This window comes from Salvelinus fontinalis, unplaced genomic scaffold, assembly GCF_029448725.1.
Source record: "Salvelinus fontinalis isolate EN_2023a unplaced genomic scaffold, ASM2944872v1 scaffold_0658, whole genome shotgun sequence".
NCBI classification, from domain to species: domain Eukaryota; kingdom Metazoa; phylum Chordata; class Actinopteri; order Salmoniformes; family Salmonidae; genus Salvelinus; species Salvelinus fontinalis.
In genome coordinates this window covers 28,194-33,193 of record NW_026600867.1, presented here as the reverse complement: position 1 = coordinate 33,193, position 5,000 = coordinate 28,194, and the positions used below count along the sequence as shown (strand labels likewise).

Sequence of the window (5,000 nt, the reverse complement as noted above, 5' to 3'; positions counted from 1 at the left end):
TGCCCAGTCTACCTCTCACGAATAGCAGGTCGGGGACTCTCAGTCCCCCCTCTGCTGTTATCACTCTTAGTTCTTTGGTCACTGTCCATCCCCTTTTCTCGGCTTCCTCTGCTAGGAGCTCGCAGATGAGGTCGTGTCTCCTCAGTCTTGCTGCTTTTACTCCTGGGCACTGGCCTAGAATGTGGGATACCGTTTCCAGCTTGTGGTCGCATCTTCTGCATGATGCTTTTTCTTTGTTGCGCCCTCGGGCCAGAGCTTCCTTTGTTGGGTAAACGTTCGCCCTCAGCTGTAGGGCCGCCATGTAGTGGTCTCTCTCTGAATCCTGCGGTCGATGGGTCTGCAAGCCAGCTGTTGCTGATCGTGTCTTGGTGGAATGAGCCTATTCCTTCCCCTTGTACTGGTAGGGATGCCCAGCCGTCGAATTCCCGGAGCCTCCAGTTAGCGGGGTTTTTCCATGTTGGTGTCGCAATTGTTTGAGTGCCCTCTGGCTCTGCTATGCTCGGGCTCTCTTCCTCGGCTGGTGTGGCTTCCTGCCTGCCCCCCAGCTTCGGGGTTTGCTCTCTTTCACCCCCTGCTCGCACCCATCGTTTCTCGTATTCCTCTTGTGGCATTATATACGCTGCCACCGCCCTGGTCAGTGGGTCTGATGATATTGCCAGGCTGAATATCCTCCGCGCCTGCATTGCTGGTATCACGCTCTCTAGTTTTACTAGGCCCAGTCCGCTGTCTTTGTTCCGGGCGTATAGCAGGCCGTCGCACGCGGATGGTGGCAGGCGCAGCCAACTCTTCACTGCTGTCTTATCAGCATGTCCAGGGAGGCAAGCTCAACCTTCCCGATGTCCCCGTGGTTCACCGTGTATATCACCCGGGGTATGGCATATGAGTTGAGCATGGTCACCTTCTGACTGGGTTTTAGGGCCGCGTGGTCGATCTTGCTGACCCACTCGGCCACTTGCCCCCCTAGGTCCGGCTTTACAACTCCTAGCCATGGGTTGATCTTCATACCTAGGTATTTTTCAGTTTTGTCGGGGTCGATTAGGTGTAGTTTTCGCCCCCGATTGCCCATTGCTGGCAGTTGTTAATGGTGAATGCCGTACCGCCTCGTCTCACCATGAATCCGTGGCACTTTTTCGGTTGCACGTGCAGATCTGCTAGCTTGCAGAACGTTTCTACTATATTGATGTTGTGCTGCATGCCCGCCCATGAGTCACTCATCAGCACCAGGTCGTCTGCGAATGCTAGGGTGGTGACCTTCTTCCCGTCGAACATGTATCCCTCGCCGTTTTCCGCGCATCCCGGGGCAGCAATGAAGCCTCTCTGTCTGGGGTTGATCGGGCAGGCCTTCTCCAGCCTGCCCGTTAATATCTTAGAGAACAGTCTTAGGACCATTGATCCAATTGTGATCGGTCTCCACCCACCGATTTCTTTGAGCTCCTCTTCCTCCATTGACTTGGGGATCAGTGTCGTACGTCCCTGCTTAAAGATCTTCGGTATTCTGCCCGCTAGTTGCCAGACCGCGAACATGCCCGCCAGCTTCTCTCCTTCCGAGTCCCATTCGAGCAGCCCTTTCCTATTGATACCATCTGGGCCTGCTGCTGAGTCTTTCGTAATGGCTTTGAGGTTGGCCAACGCCTCGCTGGCTGTGATCGGGGTGCAGAAGTGGCTATTGTCTGCCCCGCCCGATGACCGGAATTGACCCAACCCGCCGAATTTTCCGGCCTTTCCCCATTGGGCCGTATATGCCTCTGTCAGGGCTTCAATCGTGATATGGCATTCGCGGTTGTCTGCGCCGTCCAGGATCAGCTTCCCAAGCTTCCCCCTGTCCCCTTCAAACAGCCTCTGGTGCTGCTTGAACTTCTCACTTTTGGCTCTCCTCCTTTCCATCCATCGCCGCCGTGCCTTGGGTGGAGTTTTAGCTGTTTTTGGGCGTACTGGCTTCCCTATGGCCCTCCCCAGCAGTGCTACCAGCTCGGCGGCCGCCGCTTCCCTTCCCTCTGTCAGCTCTTCCCGTGGTCCCTGTGGAGTCGCCCCTACTCCCTCGTTGCTCACTGGTCCCACCTCGCCCGCTCCCCACATGTGCTCTCTCAGTGCCTTCTCCACACCTGTCACCGCAGGGGGCCCCTCGGCCGCTACCGTTAGATCGTGTACTATGGAGTCCCAGCTGGGGCCCCTGTAGCCTGGGGGAGCCTTATCGAGCGCCAGTTTCCGTCTTTTCCGCTCGACTTGCTCCACGGAGGTGTTCGTCCCTAGCCCTTCTGCGATGTGTCTTTCAGGGCTTCTCGTGTTCCTATAGATGTGGTTGAGCTTTTCCATTGCTCTCGTCTCGTCTGGGGACCATTTTTTCAGCCCTTTCTTTCTGTTCTCCATTTTTCCCTCTTGCTGGATCCTTTCTTCATTGCACCTAGCTATATGCCTGTGTCTCATGTGCTGGGACAGTCCGCTTGCGGTCCCAAAGCTCCCGGGGCAGGCCTCGCAGCAGAAGGCCTTGGGCCTCGCCTCTGCTGCGACTTGCCCCCCTTTACACTTCGGTAGATGACAGGCGATGGAGTGCCTTTTTGCGTTCTCCTTCCCGCACTTGGAGCACTTGAAGGCCAGCCGGATCATGCTATGCTTGGATGTTATATGGTCAACCAGTCCACTAGTGGACGTTACCATTGCTCCACATATATCGCATTGTTCCCCCGTGAACGGGATTGCAATGCATATACTGCTCACCACAGGCGCCCTGTCCGCCTTGCTTACTTCCGCTGTACCGCTCGGCGGCTCACTTGGCCGTTTCCTCTTGCGGGGCTTGACCCGTACTCTTTCGTGTGTCACTTCCTCTGCTCTGCCCTGCGCCACCGGGGCGACGACTGCTGCCGTGGGCGGCCCATTCTCTCTTCCCCCCTTGGGGAGCTTGATTTGATCGCTTGTCTCGTAGCTGTTACTACCCGGGCTCCCGAGACGGAAAGCGGTGGTAGACCCTGTTCGCTCGACCTGACGGTGTCCGGATACGCCCACCGTAGGTGCCAGTTTTGGTAACCCAGTCTGGTCAGCCTGGGAGGAGAAACGCATCGAGGCCATTTCCCTGGTTGTCAAGTAGTTAGGACTGGACTGAATGGCTCCGATGTCGTTGTGTCTCCGTTATATCTTCCTTTCTCCTCCTTTTCCTATTTTATAGGCTTCTTGCCCGCTATAGTCACTTCTCCATTGCTGGCACGGCCCCATAGCTTGGACCTTCATTCATGTTCCGCTTTGTTCGCCACCCTGGCAGATCTCGCTTGTCTGTCCTCGCCCCGAAACGGGGCGAGAGGTCATATTTCACGACATGGTTAGGGTTTAAAAGAGAGCTACCGGGTGCTCACGAGGAGACATTATTCCCCCGCCATGGGCTTTGGGGCCGAGCGGTTTATTGGGTCCCCGGAGCTGTTGGGAGATAGAGAGAGAGCGCCCGGGTGCTCCGCAGGGAGACATTGAACCCCCGCCTGTGCCGGGGCACCGAGCGGTTTGTTGGGTGCCCGGGGTGCCCGGGTGCATATAGCGCTTGTTCGTTTCTAGGAGACCGAGTTGGGGCGGCCCGGTTCACCGGTAACCTGGCTTGAGCCGGTCGGGCACCTCCCAGGCAAAGTGGAGGACTGAGCTCAGGGCCTGTGTAGCTCTCACGCGCCACAGCAGCGTCCCCCAGTCCCCCGTAGTAGCTCACTTGGCTCACGTTGCGACCTGTTTCTCTCTCGCTTCCGCTCGAGGTCGACCCTAGTGTTTATGTATTCTTGCCCGCTATAGTGCTTGTGCCACTACTGGCACGGCCCCCTTGATAGGGCCTTACGCTTTGCTGCGTGTTGCCATCCCTGACGCACTTGGCCGAGAGCAGCCAGGGACCGTCGACTCCCGTCAGGGAGGAGGAGCCTGGTGCAATCCCCCGTGCGCCCCTTGGGAGGCTTTCAATGCGCTGGAATGAGGGACGCACAACTGAGCATGTTGCCCCCATGTAGTGGTATGGGAGCCGTTCGGCCTTCTACTTATTTTGCCCTTGGGGTCACCTCGTTTTGGGTGTCGTACGGGGTAGGAGTTGGGAGGGCCCTTCCATCTACAGGCCACTCTTTGACCTTCCTCACCTTTCCTCCCCCGCCCCAATTAGTGGGATGCGGCTGGACGCCATCTCCCTCTCTGCTGGCGCTCTCTGAGGCCTTCGCCTTCTTATTCGCTTATGTTTTCTTGCCATACCTGCCACCGCTCCTAAAAAAGTTTATCTCGAAAAATAATTTTTCGAGAAAAGTAGGACAGTATCAAAAAATAATTATTGAGAAAAAAATACTTTTTCGAAAAAATTATAAAATATTTAAAAAAATAAATTATTGAGAAAAAATAATTTTTAAGAAATATAAAGTTTATTTAAAAAAAAATATATTTTAAATTTTAATTTCACTTATAATTTTTCCTTTATGCAAATTAAAAAAATATATATTTCATCAGTTCTGACTCTGAACTATTTTCCCATAATTTCCCGGTACCGTTTTGTCTGGGCTCTGCCGACCCCTTGCGTGTCCCTAGTCCTTTGTGCCTCCCTGATTTTGGCCTGGTTACACGGTCCCTGGTGTGTGGACCAGACAGGTACCACCGTGATACTAGAGACATGCCCTCTGGCCCCGCCGTCCATTTCCTCCATGGGTCTGGCCCTGGTCTCGTGCCCGTCCAGCCCTCACTGTCCCTGGGTCCCTTACCGCCCTGGGTCCCTCCTCATGTCTGGCCCCACCGTCCCGTTCTTCCATGGGTCTGGCCCTGGTCTCGTGCCCGTCCGGCCCTCACTGTCCCTGGGCGTGCCTGTGTCCCATACCCCCCTGGGTCTCTCCTGGGTATTAGGCTGGAGCTTATCGGAATAGGGGGTAAACCGAATCCGAAAGGGGCTCCCCCGATAGAAGCCATTCCACATGGGGCGGGAGGAACAACACCGACTGAACACCAGCTTAGAAAGCCGGCCGCCAGGTGCCCTCCCAGGTGGAACACGATTGCAAATCAGTCAA

At 55.5% G+C, this 5,000-nt stretch overlaps 1 pseudogene; it reads right to left on the bottom strand.

Moving 5' to 3' along the window:
• LOC129846930 (uncharacterized) overlaps positions 1–3,054 on the bottom strand; it is a 7,414-nt pseudogene extending 4,360 nt beyond the window's left edge.
• Between the last annotated feature and the right edge of the window lie 1,946 nt (positions 3,055–5,000).